This window comes from Toxotes jaculatrix, chromosome 17 (genome assembly GCF_017976425.1).
Source record: "Toxotes jaculatrix isolate fToxJac2 chromosome 17, fToxJac2.pri, whole genome shotgun sequence".
NCBI lineage: Eukaryota > Metazoa > Chordata > Actinopteri > Toxotidae > Toxotes > Toxotes jaculatrix.
Window position 1 is genome coordinate 18,072,485 of NC_054410.1, and position 21,820 is coordinate 18,094,304.

Genomic DNA, 21,820 nt, shown 5'->3' on the forward strand with positions numbered 1-21,820 from the left:
TGTTGCTTCTGAATGGCAGATAGTAAAAGGATTTGAAAGGATGTTAACAAGTGTATGACTAACAACAGCACTGATGGGTCTCTGGTACAACTTTCAGTGGTCTGAAATAAATAATTAAGTAAAAATGTAGCTATAGGGAGCAGTAATTAGAAACCCAATATACCCACTGGTGAGTAAAAAAATGCATGTTTTTGTGTGTGTATGTGTTCAGCATGCAGTTAAATCTTTGTAGACCATTGGCATGGTTCACCCCAATCAACCCCTGCAAATATTTTATGGTCCAGCTTTTGAGATTGGGCCGTAATGAACGAATGTATTGCAGGATACGCTGTCTGAGAAGCTGAGAATTACAGGAAATACCGCGAATAAGAAATGGTCTGCTTTTCAGGAAAAAAAAAAGGATTTAATTGTCTCTAGTCAGAAAGCAGAAACCCTGACACCACAGATCAATCATCTATCCTAACAACTGAACGCCTTTCAAGTGAAAAAACAAGAACTATATCGAGTTAATTAGTCCTCTGAGGTCCAGTTGTAGTTTTTGGACTTCCTGTGAAAACTTGAAAACTCAGAGGGGGTCAGAGAATTGTTCAGTGAGATGAGTTTTACCTTCATCTTTCTTTTTGTCCCAGGCTGTGTGGTTGGATGAAACATACTACTTTTTCTCATGCTGGGTTTTGCTGAGTTTGCACAGTGAGATACTACTACTATACAGTGCGTTATACCTCTTTAAGTGTGGCGCTATTTCCTGTTAAGATTTGGGGGTTTTTGCCCTCCGTAGATATGACAGACACACAATGTACAGGGCCTTGCCGATGAATTACTAACCTAAGAAATATGTTATCCTGTAAGATATGTATACACCCATCATAACAGATTTCTTGGTTATCAGCTAAGAGTGATGAGCACGAACCAGAGCGGTGAAAAGCTGTTGAACAATCAGCTGAAAGATGCTAAAATGTTCCATAGAGCTGAGGGGAAATGTAGAGTCGAGTGATAATTCAGTTCTCTCCGTTAAACCCAAGAGGTGCATTTAGACTGTAAATGATCTAACAACAGTCACTTCTTATTTGACACTGCATTATACAGCATGAGTGCAGCTAGCAGCCAAACGTGGCAGGTAAAGAGCAAACACAAAGTGCTTAAACAGCAGCAAGACTGAGATCAGAGAGAGACAAGTGGAATTAATCTGATAATTTAATATTTATTTGAGGAAATTAGACAAACTGTGGTCTCCTCTCGGTTAGAAGACTGTTATCCTGCACCAGTGATTTAGGTTCTCCATGCTAACTGACTCCACAGGCTACAACAACCTGTAACAGCCAGTTCCCTACTGCTACAGTACAATAATTGGACACAATTAATTTGAGAGGAATAATTGTATCTTGAGGACACAGTTTAGTCATTTAAAGGGTTCAGATTATTAATTTAAGGAAAGCAATGAAGTCATTTGTAGGTGTGACTTATTAATTTGAGGTTAATCACTGCTGCTCACAAATTAGGACAGTAACAACACATTTCGCTCGTACCTGTGAGAGTTCTGTTGCCTCTTTGAGGTGAAGTGTCTTCAAAAGGAAGAAGTGCAGATACTTGTAGTTCGAATTACAAATCAATACTGCAATACTTACATAGGTTTAAGGTCTAACTGAAAGATACAATAGTAGGTTCAGTCGCAGCAGGAGTTTTATGCAGTTCAAGGCCAGTTAAGGCCAGCACTGTAAGGCAAGTTTTACTGTGGCACGGCCAACGGTCACTTACCAAACCTCCTTCAGTCTGCTGAGAGAAAACATTTGTGGTTCAGGTGGCTGGATCCTGTACCTCAAAGGACCAGATGACAAGATGATGAAAGGGTTTATTCTGTGTGTTTGGCCTACATCAACCCAGGTCACAGGAGAGTATGTTGTCACCAGATCTTGAACTGTGGAGATGTGAAAGATGAAAATCCAGTGTAAAAGCATAACCTCCAGAAATGCAGTACAACGCAGAACTCTCAGCACATATGAATATAACATGGAAATAAAACACTGAGTTTAAAGTAACCTTACACAGTTTGGATAAAATTATTTGGTTTGTTTGGGGGCAGCTGCTAAATAAGTAGTATATCATTAATACTACATTAGCAGCATTAAAAATAATGTCATTATGATAGACAGGAATACATTGGACATCAGACAATGATTATACAACAGCTAATTATTAACTGTGGAACTTTTCCCCATAGTAAAAAGAGGGAGAATGACAATATCTTTGTAACAGTAACAGTAGTAAAATTATGCTCTCAAATATCAAACATTTACAGTAATTAATCTAAGGAGACTATGAATGGGATTACATTTAGGTACTGAATATGCCCCTCGTTTGTCTGCAACTAATCCTCCGAATTCAATGACAAAAAGAGGTTGTTTGTCCCTGTCCTCCAACATTGTCTATCATTGTTTGTCTCTGTCTTCTAAAACCATTAATCACAGCTGAGTCACGTCATCTTCATGACAAAACTCTGGTTTTAAGGTTTGGTTAGGTTTAAGCATACAAAAAAAACTTGCTTGGTCTTGGTTTGTCATTTGAACATAAATGTTCGTCGTTTTGAGGCATCTGCTGATTGGTTTGGTTCTCACAATTTTTTTCATTTTTTCAATTCTATACAATTGTTTCATCTGTTAGACCTTGCAGATGTTGATATTTTTTGTTTTACAAGGAAAAGATTACTGTGTCTATGGTTTTAATTTGAGTTTTTTTTTTCCTCATTATAAAATCCCTGTATCCTAATAAAACCAAGCTGGGCAAAGGCAATCAACCAGTCAGATACTTCAGATCAATGAAAACTGAAAAAGAGCATTTAAAGCATTTCATGCATTTATCCAGAAACCCAAAAAAAAAAAAAAATATATATATATATATAATAAATAATACCCAACACTTGAGAATAAAGATAAAAAGTGGTAGATGAATCACTCTGAGTCACTCTTCTATCCATTATAGAATCAACAGTCTTTCCTCAAATTATCCAGCTGCTGAAAATACCATAGTTTAATGACTAAAAACTGAAAAAAGAGTAAACACAAACAAGTGTGTAGAAAGCAGAATGAACAAATGATAAGACGTGCAGGGGGATTTCACTTGTTACCGGTATATTACATTTAGTAAGCAATAACCTCATTCCTCATTACCTTAAATGCACTGATGCAATACTCATAAAACACCAGCGTACATAAAGAGAGGGAGGGGAGAGAGAACAAAACAATTAAACAAATGCAGGAGCAAGGTAACGACTTGATGAAAATGATGCACAGATCAATCGATCTGTCAAATGTCAGACGGATAAACAACATCAGAAGAGTTTGTTGTAAGAAAAGCATTTAGGAAATGGAGGAGTGCATTGTTTTCCAAATGAACACCAGGCTCAGCCAGAATGCTGCTTCATAGCACGTTTCACTAATGTACATTTTTAATGAACATTATTGAAATGTATCAATATTTCACTTAAATTTCATTCTCATAATGGTTCTGGAGGAAATGTCAGGGGTCCACCACAGTCTTTGGGATTTAACGTTTGGAGACCATGAACACCTGATGGAGTTTTTCAGCTGTCAGTGTCTCACAAACAGCACTGTGTCATCTCTTTGCAAAAATGAGATTCTGGTTAAAAAGTCCTGAGAAAATAAGTGACACTGAGGAGAGTGGAAGCTAAACTGGTTCAAAATACCAAACTATTCCTACATCACCAACATTATATTTACCTCTTATATCTGAGCTTTGTATGGATTTCAAGCTGTAAGACTTTCCAGACTTTTTGATTTTCTTTGGGACAGAGGGTAAAGTCTACCTGTTCTCTGTGTGTATGGCAGCAGAGAGACGTGGTATACTCAACTGTAAAGGTTCACAGACAGACAGAGTGCATTTTAAACCCTAAAAGGAAAAGGTATCATCAAACCTAAGCGGTGCAGAAGAGATACTCTGAAAAATGTTACTAGACGGTGTAAAGGGCACAAGGATGAGCAGAGGTAAAGAAGAGGCAGCTGAGAAAATGGAGGAGGCTGTGGGCCATCTGAAGTATGAAAAATAGATCAGGCAGCCTCAAGTCAAAGGTCTCTGCTCAACAAGACATGAGGATGTGAGTGTCCAACGCTGCATATCACCCAACGGTGGCACTGACACATGCACACACACACATTCACACTCCCTCCTCTGAAGCTGATTTGTTATCGCTGCCTCTCCAGGGTCACTGCTTGTGTTTGATTGGCCGCCACATCGTAATTTAGAGGAAGTGGAATGTTGCTACGCTGACACCAGTCAAGGCCAGAAACGGAGAGGGGGAAAAAAGAGAGTGATGTGTGACGAATATTGATTCGTTTAGCGTAACATTTGGCCAGTCGCCACTCTCTGACGAAGTTAAAGGGTAATGAAGCACTGAAGACTGTATTAACTAAATGTCTGTGGTAGTGCTAATGCATCTGCATTCAGAAGAACAGGCATCAGTCTGTGTAGAGAGGCCTCTGTGCATGTGGAGGGCAGAGTGCCACGTGCTTCAGATTTTAACTATGACTATCCGGCCAACGTTCTAGTTCTGCATATGAAATGCTTTTCCATTCTATTTACTCATCTGTTCGAAGTACAAAGGCTCAGTCACAACAGAAAGAGAAAATGCAGTGCTTAAGGCTTGGTTGATGCAAGGACTGCACACAGAAGCTGTTGTTTAGACATTATCTCAACTGTTGCTGTAGAGATAATGTCTAAAAGGTAGCTAGTCAGGATTCTGTTAGCTCTATAAAATAGAATGGAGCAATAAAGCTAATACACTAAGTTACTTTCCTCTATTTTGGATTCTGGCAGTCCATTTGGTCACTGTCCACAGGGCATGCTGTTGGTTAACGGGACAAATTTGTGGGTCAAAGTTGAATTCGGCACTAAAACTGACTGAAGAGATTTGCATTTGTCATGTACCACAGTTTTAAATTATGGTATGACTGGGCTTCAACACTTCAGATTTCATCATATGTGAAGTGTGTATTGTTTACTCTGGCTGCTGTTACCTACAGTAAACCTGAACACCAAAGTTAAGCACAAGTACTTCAAAGTCAAAAATATAATCTCCCTGTGGAAAAAAAAGCTGCAGTTCCAGCAGCACCCCTCTTATCCTGCCTGATAGTTAAAAAAAAAAGGGCTCAGGTGAGGTGAGGTTTCAGGCACTTGCCCCTTTTTGATCTGACCATGTGTCTGCAAGGAAAATTAGGTTACTATTTGATAATGGAATCACAGAGCTGGCTAAGGTCCTAACATCAAGCACTGCGAGCTTTGCCACAGCATTTCAGCAGGTCTGTTTTGATGCAGTTGAAGTGCAGGTCTGAGCCATGATTCATCTCACCCAGTTGCATGGAGTTAATAGATAAAAGGCAAGCAGAGACTGCAGAGGCTGATCAACTCCAGAGTTTCAGTGAAGACTCGTGTCCTTGGTTGTAGTGAGTGCAACGGTGAAATCATTCTTCTTTTTTCTGACCTGTGTCACATCCTAACAACTTTTTGGCATTTTTGGCTTGAAAAATGACTGAAACAATATATCAAACAAAATTGTTGCAGATTGATTTTCTGATGATCGACTGGTCAGATAATTGAGTAGTTGTTTCAGGTGTAAAGTATTATTTCACAAAATGTCAACGATTCCTTGATGTCCTGCACTAAATAATGCATATGCATATGTGGGCTAACGAAACACTAGACAACAATAACAACTAAGATGATCACATGGCCAATCATACCTGAAGAACTGACACAGAACTGTCCTGTTAAAGAGACTACAGTGTAATGGATATAACAATTTAAGGTGGGCAGCACATTTAGCCTTGAAGAATCCTCCAGTCCCTAAAACTGCCCTTTGTCATATTCCTGATGTTGCCTGAAAAGCATGAGCGCAGCCCTGAGGACTGACTGTGCAAACAGATATGCAGGACAAGCATTTTATTTACACCACCCAAAACAAATAGAGGTAAAGTGCAAAGGTAAGAGGAAAATATATAATATATATAATATCTCATACACTTACATCTGTAAAAACTCATCCCTGTTATTCAGAGAGGAGACAGGTTGTGCGAATGGCTTGACAAGCAAACAAATTATAAAGACATAAGCATGGATGACCGTGAATATATACCACACCCAGTGTCTCCTTTGCCTTTGTCTAGCTTGTTCATTTATTACTACTGGACAGAACTCCCACCTTTTGTGCTCAGCACAGCTGCAGGTTGCCTGAACCCTGGCAGTCAAAATACTGTACGCCCCCTCGCATATTCAGAGCGGCTGGCAGTCATGATCTTCACACCAGGGCACCACATCTTTATGCAAGACAAATCCGTCGTCATTCGACCGGATTCAGGTGCCGAGCTGCCTCCCACCATGGAGTAAGGTGATTCCGGGCGCCTGTCTGTGTACCTGCAGAGATAAAATTTTGAATAAAGACACACACCAGGCTACACCCAGTTCATTAGGAAGAGCCCTGTTGAAGGGGCATCTTCTTTGGATTTCACACATTTCAACAGGCATGTGATCCCATGGCAAGATGATATTACTGTTAGTCAACCTTTGCTTGATTTTACGAAACTTGGTAGAATGAAGTGTCGTGTGATCAGAAATGACGATTTGTAAATGACGATGCTTTGTTTCGTTTTGTGCATCAAGTCAAGGGTCAGGATTTCAACATTTTAAAGGACTATAAGCTGTTTTTTGTCAGCTGGTTGTGTGTGTGTGTGCTCTGTGTGTCTCATGCAGGTGTTTTTCCCCAGTATAGTAGGTTAAGGTAAAAAAAAAAGTAGTTTGTCCTTGAGGACATGTTGCTGGTTTGCCCAAACCACAGTAAGAGGCTGTCGCCCGCAGCTCTTCATCTAACAGCTCACTCTGTCTGTTGCATCTTGTACTATTCCTCCATAAAATATTTAAAACAAATCCACCGACCAAATAGCTCAGAATATGGAAACATGCTCAGAGCTCGGCACAAATGCAGCAGGCTCGTGTGGATAAATGGAAATATGCTGGTATTCCCACATCCTCACATAAATCTTAATGCCACTTTGCAGTTGTTATTTACCTCATAACAATTTTAACAAATACAGATCGGCTAAAACTAAAAGTAGGCCAAAAAAAAAAAAAGAAAAAAGAAAACATGAAAAATAGCAGCCATAGAGCTGTTACCATGGAAGGCGACTTTAATTTGAAAGGAATTCTGTTTTAAAATCTCCGTGATATCATTAAGATTCAGATTTAAGAGTTGGAAATTAGTTCATAAACAAAGGGGGGTAACCACACACATGCACATATACACAAAAGATTTACACAGACAGTGGGTTCAGTGTTGGGACAGTAGGTGTTGGAAAGTCTGCTGTGTTTGCTGAGTATTAGTGACGCCTTCTCTGCCAAGATGGGCTTTTGCTTTCTTCTCTTGGTGTGTGTGTGTGTGCGCGTGCATCTATCTGGGCCCTGTCTTTCTCTGTTCATTTGCCAACAGCAGTAATTACATCACTATCACTGCACTCATGCAAATGCAAACACAAAAATAAGCACACACGGCTGTTAAATAGATGACCTGGTTTAAAGCATCAAAAGGGTATACCTATGTATTTTCATACAGCTAATAAACCCTATGAGTCTAAACCCTCTGCTGTATTTACCACAAAGCTCCTACTGTCTGCTGCTGCAGGATTAACTTACCTCAAAGGCGTCATAGGCTCTTATTATTTTCAAAAATCCCTGAAACGCCTCAGACACACTGTAGCGCTGTCCTAACATAACAAATCATGTTGAACAGGAGTGTGTATTGCAGCTTTCCTAACTTAGTCCCGCTTGTTTGTTTTTTTCCCCCCGTGTGAAACAGGTTTTTGGTTTTTTCTCATTAGGGTGTGCTGTTACACACACCTGATGACAGTGACAGTAGAAGAAGAGAGGACACTAACATCTAGCTAGAGACACAAAGTGATTCTTTTCACTCAATTAAAGATTTCAGATGCAGCGACTGTGGAATTCAGAAGTAATATGAGCAGAACTACCGGAGTGATCTGGTTCACAGTGATGGTTTGTGTTTGTCGAGGCCGCAGTACAGCGCGCCTCTTCTTCTAAATGGACTGTTTTTGAAAATTTCATGGACGTTACTGGCAATGCTAGAATATAAATGCAGACAAGTGTTACGCTTTACTGAGAGCGAAGAAAGCTCACAGCAGGAGCTTGTGTTGTCTTCCCAACCCAATAATGAGTTTACATTATGCATTTCATACTCAACCAGTGTTTACCAGTAATTAGACAAACGCACAACTGTTCGACTTGCATTTCAGTGATAATTGTGGTGGTATTAATCAAGATTACCTCAGCAATAACAGTATGTCTGAGAGGACAGTTCAAGAAAACAAACTAAAGTCTGAGTGAGTTTGCTGAGTACCGCAAAATAACATCACGTTAGGTATTAATTATTAAACCTGCATTAATTGATTTTTTCGGCCCCTTTGGATCAGAGTAACAGGCTCTGAACACGACACTGACACAATACCACCTCTGTTATGTTGGGTATGTTAGCAAAAAGGTGCTTGTTTACACATCTAGCAGACATGGAGCAACATTAGCATTCATTTGGAGTCACGTTTATGTTCTCCTGATCTGTGGCAGGAGCTATGCCACAGCTAAACTGTTACAAATTACTGTAGAAAAATCGACCACTAACCCTTTTATGTTGTGACAATGCTATATTAAGGTTTGATTAGGTTTAGGCACAAAACCAACTTAGGTAGATTTTGGGGCATTTGCTGACTGATGACTGACGTCTCACACGAATACAAGATGTCAATAAAATATAACTTGGGGTCACAATAGGCTGCTTGTACAAATGATCTATGGAGTCATTTTTTTATAGGACAGTGTCATAAATGAAGCAAAACAGTGAGTTGAAAGATGCTAAAATCAGTCAGTCAGTATCTATCTGTCTCTATCTAGAGCGATAGATGTACAGGTATGGACACATCATGTTAAATAAGAACAAACACAGAGTCATACATTTTAAGTCTAATCATCTGTAGCAATGTTCTGACACACAGACAGTAACACACACAGAAGTCAAACTCAGCCACTTAGATAACACCCATAACACACTGAGGTACCACTACAGACACAAACACACACTCTAAATACAGACGCACAGAGCACACACACCCAACAAGTAACAAAACACAGTAAACAAACCGCGCAGCTTTGATCCTGTGAATTTCCTCTTCCTTCTCTCTTCCTCCTTCCCTCCATCACTCCCTCTTGCCCTGTACCAGGGAACAGTGGACTGATAAAATAAACAGCCAACTCAACACACTTTGATCTCTGCAGCTACTCTGGTCCAGAGCCTTTCCTGCTTCTTCTCTCTGCCACAAATCTTCCTGGTGTTCTCTTGCCTTATTCTCTCGCCATCCCTTTCTTCATATTTCTCTTCCTCCGCTCTTCCTTCTTCCGAAGTGTATTTTCCAGAAGTATGCTCTCATTTCTGAGTTGTTTCCTACCACAGCTCCCCAAGAGGCTGTTTCCTTCTGTCTACACCCTGTCTTCACACTTCGTTTCTCTCTATCAGAACTGGTCAACTTTGCTCTGAGAGTCCTTTTGTTTAATCCTCAGCTGGAGCGAGTGGATGGTGGGTTGATGATTGTTCTGTGCTCACATGTGGATGCAGCCAGTCATTGAGGTCAAAACGAGCAAGCAGAGCAAGATGGCACACAGACTGGTTTCAACTCTGTATAAATGCACCAAGGGATATATTTCAGCTGTCCTGAGTCTGAGTTCTGTTCTATTTGCTATGAGCACATCACTGATACTCTTTAGCTACTGCCCTTGCCTCTGACCTAAGATGATTATGTAAGGCCACTAAAGGCAATAGGCACAGATTTACCAACCAGTTTTCAATTATTTTATCTGACAGAATAATGCACCCATAAGAACCTTTATATAAGTTCAGTCAGCCAACCTACATGGACTGGATTATTATGTGAATGTAAAATCTGTATGACACCGATAATTAGCGTTTCCTCACAAGAAATCCTCAAGCTCAGCACAGCAGGGAGAGGGGAATGATGGAGCTCACAGGTGGTTATAGGGGTGGAGGTGCGACTTTTGAAATGCTGCAACAGAAGCAGTGGTAGCAGCAAAAGAGTGGGAAGAGTATTGAAGGTTTAAAGGTAAAATCTGCTCACGTCTTTCCGCAAAACAGATTCCCAGTATGTGTACACTGCAATCTTATACCATGTGGCACAATTTAATGTTATCTATGGCTCGTGCTTTTCTTTTAAATCCCCTATTCCTCCTTTCATCTTTCTCTTCTCACGTCCGCCACTCCTTGCTGCTCAGCACTCTCCTCTACTTAAAAAACATGCATTCACATATCTTTTTCACCCCTCACTCCTTCTCCCTGTCAGTCTATCAGTGTCACCACCCTCCCTCTCCCAGAGTCCTCTCTCTATTTAAACGTCTTTCCACTTACCATTCATTCATCCATCCACAGAGAGGGATTGAAGAGCTTGGTCACAGTGCAAAGTGGAGTAAATTGGCAAGCGCTGCCTGCACTACTGGGATGGAGGGAATGGGTGACGAGAGGGACTGGGAGGGGAGGAGAGGAAATTAAAGCAGAATGGAGAGCTTTTGGAATGGAAAAGGAGAGACGGCCTCTGTTTACCTTCGCTTTTTTTTTTTATTCCTTCATTGCCGCCTCGCCATCGATTTCTCTCCCTTTTTCACGGTATATTTAGCCCACAGTTCAGTATGTTTACCCATGTTTCCTCTCTCCACTTCTTCCACATACCCATTCCTCATCTATCAAACTCGCTCTTCCACTAATTCCCTGTGAAGTCTGAATAGAAATGTTGCAAAAACCTGCCAGTGTGGTGGGATAATTTTCTTAAAACTCTTGATGTTTTTTTATGCTTTGTTTTGAGACATTGGAGCTTGATTCTAATAACACATGGCACATGAAACTGCATTGAAAACAAGAAGAATTATCGCACCCCGATAGAAGATTTTTTTCACCTGGCTTGACGAAAAATACGTCTCTCCTCTCATCTTCCTTCCTTCTATCCTCCACTCTCTTGCTTCTCTTTCTCAGAGGTGTCTCTGTTTACATGTTTACCTCAATCTCAGACTTCTAAACATCCACAACACAGGGGAAGAAAACAAGTAGGCTCAGGGAGTGAGGGCGGCAGTGTTAACATTCAGCCAACAGCTAATTGATCCACTCAAGAAACACTTCAGCAGCAAGGCCGCAAAGTCAGCCTGTGACTCTTTTACATTATATCATCTTCATCTGCAGTGAGAGAACTCAAACCATCCAAAGCATCAACAAATTATTGAGTATCATCCTCATGTAATATAAAAATGCCACAGGAGCAGTGATGCACAGGCACTGAAGGCAGTTAAGGTTAGTCTACATCAAAACTCTTAACACCTGAGTCAAATCTGAGCACAAAGACATGACATACACATTTTTACATTCAGTGTGATTGAAACCTTTCAAGGACGCAATTATCCGTAGTAAACTCTGTGGTATTTTTCAAATACCGCCTTGGCACTTAAATAAATCTTGCTGAATCCTTCACATTCTCGTCATTCAATCACCTGAACAGGAAGGATTTATTGATGAAATATTCATTTTGAAATTTATTTTCTGGACAGACAGCTAGCAGACATGCTGCATTCTAAAAGTGAAAGTGTGAATGTTCATACCATGGTAAGCAGCGTGGCATCTAGGGCGAGGGGACTGGGGAAGCAGCTACCTGAGCTCTGAAAGGTAAAAACATCCAGAAGTCAGTGGCTGAGCCAAGAAACAGTTCATCTTACAATCTCCCATTAAACTACAGCTTGTTGATTTTACATTTTGGTTTTTGTACAGAATAAACAAACTGGCTATAATGGGTCAAATACAGAGCTTTAGAACCAGGCTAGCTGTTTCCCCTGGCTGTAGCCTCAGTGTGTTGGAAATGCTGCATCTTTGACACATGATGTGTTAACAACACTATGCTCACCACAGATGTGTTGGAAATTGTACCTTTTTCAGCACTGCAGAGCTTCTTCCACTCAACTATTCATTCCCCAGTTAACAGATATGGATTCAAACCTCCCTTCTTCCTCCAACACCCCATTTTCCCTCCTGCCCTGCTACCATCCAGCCTGTTCCATGCCTCTCTCCCTTCCCTTTTTCATCCCTCCCTCACCTACTTCCCCCTGCGAAATGAAAAAGGGAGCGGCAGTATGTGAAAAGTCAGACAGCACGGAGTATTCAAATCAGTCTGAGCCCCCGGGAGAATGCTGCAGGAGAGTGTACACTTAAGGTGCTATGGGAGGGAAGGGTGGAGAAATGGATGCAAGAGTGGTGTAGGGGTTGTATGAACACCTCCATAGTCCTTTCATCCCTCTGTCGAGTCCATCACCCCCCAAAGCCTCTCAAGTGTATTTGGCTCTCGGCTCTGTCTCAGATTTTTAACATTTCGTGATGCATGAGCAAGCCAAACATCCTCCGCACAGCATGGTGCTGCAGGAAGGTGTTTGTTCTCTCATTTTATCCATTCATACTCTGTTTAAAGCCTGAGCTGTGTGACTAATTGGTTGGCAAGCCAAATTCAAGGGGTAAAGGCAACGCAGCGCAACAGTGCGTATTTTGTTTTCAGGGACAGCGAAGAAGAGCTTCAAGAGAACACGATCCGCCGCTGAGCCGGTCTCTTCTTTATACTGTCATCCTGTGGTTGGCTACAGTGCGTCAACACACTCACAGAGCTTTTTACTAAGACTGTTTAGGAGCTGGAGAATAACTGAGGAGGAGGAGCTGGTTTCCAGTTAAAGGCAGAGAAATAAATATAGTCTAAAAACACATATTTATATGTGAGCTTGTTTGCTCGATATAACTCCAGGGACTGACTGTTAAATACTTTAATCTTTTCCTTACCAAGTTTCAAATGGAAAAGTTTTACTTTCAGTGGGCTGCGACCTACACATCACATTCACACACTAAAATAGTCTACACTGCTCCCTGACGCAGCTGGAATAGGAACACTTTCTAATTAATGCAGCAGAAAATAACATCTGTTCACATGAATGCTGAGTTCTTACAGTGTTCACACCCTAACGTGTGTGGTGCAATTTAAATTAAATCTGATGAATTTGCTTATTAGGTCTGGTGCCTCTAAGCTGGTGAGAGTGCTCTGTTGAGGACCACTCAGCTGCACTGAGACTACTTGAAAAGATGCATCTTGGAGGGGTTTCAAGCAAATGTGCTGCGTGCCTGTGGTAAGAACATAAACCAGCCACAGGATCATTTGACATGAAAATGTGAAACTGGTCTGAATTTAAAACTCAAAGAATCATTTCTGATCTGTCAGCTTATTACTGTTGGTTTGCAGTTGGATGTCCAACCTCTTCGTGACCATCTGGTCTACACAAGCAAAGTTTACATTCACTGTTTTCTTACCTAAACTGTTTACATCCATTTTTTCCAGCTAGCAATGTTTCTCTTTCCTGTCTTTCTGTATTTCTTGATATAGTCAATCAATACAATAGTGTGACGTCATCAGCCTGACTGTGAACTGTGTCACTTGCATTATAATTTTATTTACTGTATTCAGTATATGCTACCTGTGCATCACGCAGACATAAAATTTAATTCTTTCATTGCTACACAGATGATGTGCGACTGTGATAAAGCCTGGAGTCACAGATGTGTCATTCAAATTGTGCCTAAAATTACTAATCTGTTCATTTGTAATACATCAGTGTAAACCTAAAATAAACTACAACTGAAAGACAACAACAGATCTTATTTTTGTTTGATCTCAACTGAGGGAACCAAAGCACAGGTATGAAAACAGCCTAACATGGTAGTAGCACTTTGAAATACCAAAGGGTGGTACATGGACATGTTTTAATAAAGAACTCAGAAAGGAAACTCAAGTTTTTCTAAACACAAAAAAGAACTTTTCAGATGAACATCAACCTAGACTTTCAGGGAAAGTTAAAGTCAAGCTGTGGTTAGAACCAAGCAAACAGCTGGATTTCCAAGACTAACAATGGGAGAGTTTGGTTAATTATACTTCACAATCATGACAAATTTTCAGCACTTACGATCTATTAGCTGAGTCTGTTTTCATTGGACAAACATTTCTACTTTTTGTATAATTTTTTTATTAATTTCCTGCATTTCTACACAGTTTTTTATGCACAGATTTAACATTGGCATGAAAACAGGCGTCATGGCAAATATCTGAACACTAGAACAATCTTATTCCCTCTGCCTCCTCTGCGAAATAATACAGTATGCGTCCTTGTTTGTTGCTACAGTAATTGTAAAATGTATTTCAGCATCAGCGGCAAAACGGTAAACTACCTCTTCATCCTCAGTTGCATCTGCAGGTCATATAAATGTTGCCTTGAGATTTAAAACAATGAAAATAAAACCATCCATGAAAGAAGACGGCATTCAGACTCATACATAGTTTGAATACTCAAGGCCAGATGATCCCAAGTAACAAATATGGTTCTGCTTTATATTCACATCATTACAACCTCTTTCCCTGCAATAAAAGCTTTTTTTTTCTCTCCCTTTCATTTTCTCCTTTCCATGCAGAGCAGCAGGGTTTCTTTCTTTCTTTCACCTGGTAAACCAGAGATGTTTAAATATGTGAAGGCTTTACTTGTATTATGCCGAAATCACAGAACAGCTACACATTGTCACAAAGTCCTTGACAACGAATGATGCCAGATCTACTTTCACAGCCGTTTCTGTAAGCTGTCTCATCTCAAGGACCTTTTATTTGTTCTGTGGATGATTTAGCTGTTGTTTCTCCTCTCTGTCATGGAATGTATTTAAAAACGTGTTAAGTAAACGCCTGCGAAGAATGTCTTTTTAATGATATTCAAAGGAAAAAGGGAAACAATAAATAAATAAAAAATTGTTCAAGGTTTCGGCAGATGCCTAATCCACATTTCTGAAAGTTTTACTGCATGAGTGAATGTTGTCCAACCCTTTTTTTTTTTTTTAGATGATTAGTTGATTAACTATTTTTCTGTTTTGCTGCAGAGCTTGAACCTTATGCCCTCAGCCGGCAGCTCTCAAATGCCTGCTCAGAGGAAAACAGGATGCAGAGCCTCATTTGTTCCGCGTACGTTCCATTTGCTTAATACAGAACGATGCTTTGCACGCATTTAACAGGATGCAATTTAAAAATAAATCTCATTATTTTCCTTTGAGGTGGTGCTGAGGTGATGTTCGCTTCACTCACTCCTCCTTCCTCGCGCACTCATTCACACACGTCCTGTACATTCCCGCTAAGTCACACATACACATCCTGCCTCTCGTACTTGCTGACGCTCTCTTTCTCCCGTACAAATACACATCACCACAGTTGGCCAGCACATGCTGACACACTCATTAAGCATTCCTTCTGGCTTCATGAGCAAAGGATAATTTCTCTTGTACACACTCACACACGCACACATACACACCCACACACTCACACATGCATTATTCTACTCCATATCAATCCTTAAATTTGATATTTGATTCTACAGAAGTATGAAAAAGACACTTATTTCACTTATTTTGTGTAGACAATATGCACCAAAGCTTGCATGCACAGGCACACAAACACACAAATCAGATTAATTAGAGCTCGGGTCATTACACAACACCACAGTCCCTGAGGGCACAGATAATTCAAAATGGGAAATCCACTGCAAAGCCACAGGATGTTGTCTGTGTGTGTGTTTGTCCACGATATAAGATACACCTGCTCAGATACACCATATGGATGGCGTAAGAAAGTGTGTGTGTGTGTGTGTGTGTGGGGTGGGGACGGGGGGGGGGGGGGGGGGGGTGCTGACAGTGAGAACACTATCTGATACTGTGGTGGAGGAACCTGGATCTCTCTTACTCAGACCCACCCACACGCACACACACACAAGAAAAGAGAGAGAGAGAGAGAGAGAGAGAGACTATTCATCATCACTATATCACACTTGAGTAACACTTTATTTTATGGGTCCATTAATTGTTAATTTCCTGGAAGTTTTTTTTTAAAAAGAATCAGAAATAATAAAATTTAACAGTTATAATACTTATAGTGTCCAATTGGTACATTTCCAGTGAATTCATTAAAGTTATACTAACTGCTAACACAACCCAGACAGAGAGCAGGTCAGCTGGATGTGAAAAAATATGAAATTTGTCTAAAGATAAACATGATATATGAACATTGAATCCATATTAACTGTTAACTTTCCCCCTGTAATTAGTTCTCTCTCAACACTTTCAACTGTGCTTCACAGTCATCTCTAAATGGATGGTAGGTTAGGTTAGAATGACAGTCACCCTCCTTCAGACTTGATTACTCTCCTGTAAATGTGCATACACTGAGCCTGATCCACCCCTGTGATCTTACTTAACAGTTTGACAGGTTTCCAAGCTTGTCCTTGTTTCACAGGCTGAGGTTACAACAGCAAAGCACACTGTAAAAGCAAACTGTTTTTTTTTTTCTTGTTTCAGTAGCTCAGCTCCTGACAGCCTCTGCAGCACAGCCAGTCCTTTATGAGGCCTCACAGAGTTCTTAGCCTTGGCCCTGGGCGTTGGAAATGTGGGATGCGGCTCTGATTGTGCTCCCAGCAGTAACACTCCTCTTTTACATGGTACTGCTTTTACACTGTGCCCAAATGAAATGATTAGGTCTAACATGCAACCCTGGCCTCGGTTGCTTCTTCTGCTTTTGCATTCAGTGTAACTCAGACTGTTTTTACTTCTTGTCTTCATTATGTTGAGGGTGTTGGTCTGTGCTGTGATTGTTTTGTGCTGCGTTACCTTGAGATTCTTAAATTTGGAGTTGGAGATGGAGGTTTTGAGCTGATCTCTTTGTGTTACCCAGACAATGAGTCAGACACCAGAATGAGACGTCAGTCAGTGCTACCACATTGGTAAATCTCCCAGCAACACAGAGCGCCACAATACAGACCTATTTATTTAGACATTGCTGTAGATGAACAATAAAACTCTAGTCTACAGTTCGATCCATTCGCTCCGACTAAGCTTCTTTCTTTTCTTCTGTCAACTCAACTCACATACCTAAAAAAACCGATGATGTTAAAGCAAAACTAAATCGTGGCACAGAAATATTTATCTGCATGTCTTGCATGTGAATCAGGCAGTGCCTGAGGTTTGATAACCTGAGTTAAAGGGCTAGTTGGTAAATTACGGTAGCTGGTGACCTAACAGCTAACATACACACGCTACTCAGTTTCAATAGCTCTCTAAGCGTCTTCCTATTTCATCTCTACGAGCCGTTTACATTTTGTTCTTAGGCTTGTAGAACAATAAAGGCTTACTGAAGAGGAGAAAAAGCGCTCTGACCCAGCTAACTCGCTAACTCTCAGTTAATTAGCACTGTCAGTTATTTGTAGCACTGACTTCACTGTCTTCAAACCTTTCCTGTGCTTTACTATCACTCACAGACTGGTGATACATTTGGGGCAATTTGTGGTTCAGTATCTTGCCCAAGGACACTTCAACACGCAGACTGGGGGGAGCCAGGGATCGAACTGCTGGCCTTCTGCCTGATGCGCTCTACCTCCACGGCAGCCCCAAACATTAGATGTCAGCCTCTTTCTTTTCCTCCTCTCATTCATTTTTGCCTTCTCAACAGTCATTCTTCTAATAAACTCACTGTTGTATATTCCTCATGTTCAGTTTCTCTTCTCTGAGGCATCTGGTGGAGGCATGCTTCCACCAGATGACTCAAACTTCTGCTGGGGCTCGATCAGATGGCCTCCATTAAAGTGCTCCATCAGGTTCCTGCTCCCCAGACCGAGGATCATGTGACCCTCACTCGCTACCAAAACTATATTAGTCTTTATTAGTTGAAATGCAGTGTAAATGTCAGATTATTCCTTTAAGCTTCTTCTACTTTTACACAAACTATCACTCACTGTATAAAAGCAGCTGCTAAATCCACAAAAAATGAAAAGATAAATGAGGGAAAAATGAAAGATGGAGAGAGAGTGAACGAGGGGGAAAGAGAGCGGGGCTGAAAGGGAGAGAAAATGAGGAAGACGGATATAGAGAGGGATATTCTCCTCCAAAGCCTCTTACCATTAAGCATTTACAGCTTAAGAAAGGCATTGGAAGGTCAGTCAAGAAGGCGTGAAGCAGGACGTTAGTGACACACTTTTAAAGACAGGGGGATTGTGGATGTCTGAGCTGCCTTCTGTGGCCGTGTGGGACAGCTGTACGGCACAGGCAATGGGCCTTTTACGCAAACTAAACAAGGAGAATTATGGGAAGGTAATACATTTCCCTCTCTGCTTCTCGTATGACTCTCCAGCGACTCGGGTTCCTGTTTAAACATTCACCTGATGTCTGCTGGCGTCATCGGCTATTGAAATGTAAAACCCGGCAGGGAACCTGAATGTGATAGGAGTACGATAGTGGGGAGTAATTTTGGCTTAATCCCACGGGAGGTTGGATTTGTGTTGCACTCTCTTTAATTAAATAACTTTGTTAGGATAAAATGTGTGACTTTATTACTAATAATTGCAGCCAGAAGTCTCTCAGAAAAAAAAGAAAAAGAACAAACACTCAAAAATTCTCACAAAGGTCAGTAATGATTCAACATTAGTTCAGTCAATTCAATTTACCTCATTAAAACGGCAATGTCTGATAATTGAAGTGAGAACATCCATTTGCAATTGCTTGTCAGAACTGTTTGATGTCAAACAATTTTCTGTAATCTAATAGCAAAAGTGAATCAATTTCCCTGCGTTGATGTTAACCGAAAGTGACTTCACCCACACCGGCTGTGGCCCCCAGGTCGCCTTCTTACTGTAGGTGCTGATGTGTAACAGCAGACCTGAAGGTGTTTATGATATGCTGTGCATGTGTGATACCACAGTCTTATTTAAGCATTTACAGACCGTTTACAGCTGGATGTGTTTCAGGCAGAGAGGGAGGTTGTGGTTTGCATTTGAAGCTTGTTTGCAAATGAGGACTTACTTGGTACTTGATCCGGCACCTTTTTTTTTAGGCCTAATATATGATGACACAGGCGTCTGTAGTTCAGGCCATTTGGTGCAGACTAAGGAAGAAAATGATCCTCAACTCATTAATCTGAAATCGTTACAAACAGAATGAAAATGGCACAAAAAAGGAGGAGTTTTGTATCGTGATGTGACTGTGGGATACTTACAGTGTTTTAACAAACAAACCAAGATCAGTAAACATGAAGTCACGCCGACTGATACTTCACTGATTGGACAGTTTTGGTGATGTCATCCTGCATCATCAGCCCATTGTCAGGATGATCAGTTTACGTAGCATCTTTTTAGAACGTGTACATTTACATATGTTCACCAGTGTCACCAAGAACTTGTGATTAGTGTGATTAGACAGCAAATCCAATGCATGTTATGAATAATGACAGCCAGGTATGGACAGGATGATAAAGAGGCATGATGATGATGTGTCACACACACACACACAGGAGGATACAAGAACAACAGACTGCAGTTTTGAACTGCTTTTGACCGTTTGATTAAAATCCTGCACTCACATGCTGATGTTTACTTAAGTATATACATCGTTTATACAGATCATTAAATCAACAGAAGGAATTAGTAGTAGTTTAGCTTTTGAAATCACCTTAAAAGCACGTAATTGCTATTAAAAATACAGCTTGGAAGTGGACCTGGACTTCTGTCTGAGCCAGGGTCCAAATGACTGCTTTCGTACCAGCCCAAACGAGCCACACTAAACGTGCACCAGGCTTAGTTGTGAATGCACCATAATAGAGTTAAACGTTGCCACCACACTATATTATTGTACAACAGGCCTCTTTTTCATCCAGGTTCTACCTGTATGTCATTACTTATGACCCTGATATTAATCCTCATAATCGTCTTAGACTCACAGGAAATCTGGGGTGTTGCCTTTCTTCCTGCCTTCGTTTTTGGGAAATAAACATAAACAGTTGTTACTTTATGATCTTCCTTTGGGATTACAACAAAACATAAATAAACACATAGGGCTCAGCAAAGTGCTGTTTAACTTGCTGTCACTCACCTTCCTTTAGAGGTTTTTAAACATGTCCAATTTGGAGAAGACCCCAGGGGTTGACCCAAAACCAGCTGGAGGGATTACATACCCCATCTGGAACGACCTGGGATGCTCCGGGATGCACTGGAAAACGTTGCTAGGGAGAGCGACATCTGGAATACCCTGCTTAGCCTGCTGCCACTGCGACCTGACCCCGGATAAGCAGAAGAAAATGCATGGATGGATGGATCTTGCGATTCCTTTGATTAACTTCCTGTTGTATGACTTGATGTTACAGGACCAGTGAGAAGGATTTAGGGGGATCTCTTGGCAGAAACATAATAATTATTATTATATTTTTTGTTAGTGTATAATCACCTGAAACTAAGAACTGTTGTGCTTGTGTTAGCTTACATAGGGGAGTGGGTCCTCTTCCATGAAAATGCACTTCCATGTTTCTATAGTAGCCCAGAATGGACAAACCAAAGCATTTTTACACAATCTGAGGGTCACCGCAGGTTCTCCTATACATTTGGAGAAGAAGGGGTGAGGGGAGGGGTGTTCCAATCTGCAACCTCACCACTAGATCCCACTAAATCCTACACACCAGTCCTAAACCAAAAAAAACCAAAACAAAACATACTATCATAAATGTAAGACAATGTTTTTAGAGGATTAGTCATTCACATATTCACAACTCCATGTTCCATTTAAATGGAGCAAGTACCAGCACTTGTGTTATAGAGTGAGCCAGTGTGAGTGTTGTATAACCGAGCATATAGAGAGCAGCAGTCCTACCTCCTCTCCTGTCTCACTTTCATTCCACCTGCATGATTGTGTTACTCAACAGGTTTTCTCAAAGTGTGTTCTGCACTTGGTACTTTAATTCCTGGGTTTTCGGTCTGTTTTACTTTTGACATTTGAACACCTCACCATTTTGAGAGAGATAAGTGAATGAATTTTTTATTTATTTTTTTTGCATTCAACAACATATCCCACGAGTCCACGAACCATTGGCGCACTGTCAAAGCCTCATGGGAACAGTTTTTTTTTTCTGAATTGTTACAGTAATAATTGATAAATGTGTTTCCAGTCAGGGAAAAGTGGGAGGAATGGAAATGCCATTCTCTGCTCAAAATAAACAGCCAGTGTGTGTGTTTGCCAAACATTCATGTTTCAAATTAAAAGAAAAAAGAAAATGTGAAACTTCAACTGTTTCACTGCCACACGTCGGCTCTGATTTGCAGCAGGAAATCGTTTTTCCGAAATGAAACGATGCAGTGATGGAAAGAGCAATTGATGCCAGATGAAAAAAGTGATTCTAACCTTCCATAAAAGTGTCTTAGACACAATCACAGCAGAAACAGACGCTGAAAACTTTACTGCAACATTTCAAAATGAGAATTTTGTGATTATCTTCATCCCCGATGAATGCTCAAAGATCAAATAAAGCATATTTTCGACATACTGTAAATGTACATAAAACTCGCTTTTCACATTTCCTGTTTTAATTTTATCCCTTTTTATTTTACACAACATAACAACACAGTACATGTTGTCTTTTTCTGTACAGAAGCTTTCCGGGAGCTCGTGACCAACACAGGCTGTAGTAAACCGATGTCAGTGAAAAGCTCGCAAGGTTTTTATGTTCTTTCTTTTTTTTTTTTTTAATTCTTCCCTTTAAAAAATAGCAATTTCATAAGAGGTCCATTAAAGTCTTCATTGGTTTGTTACTTGGTGTCCCAGTTTGTGTTTGTCTGTATG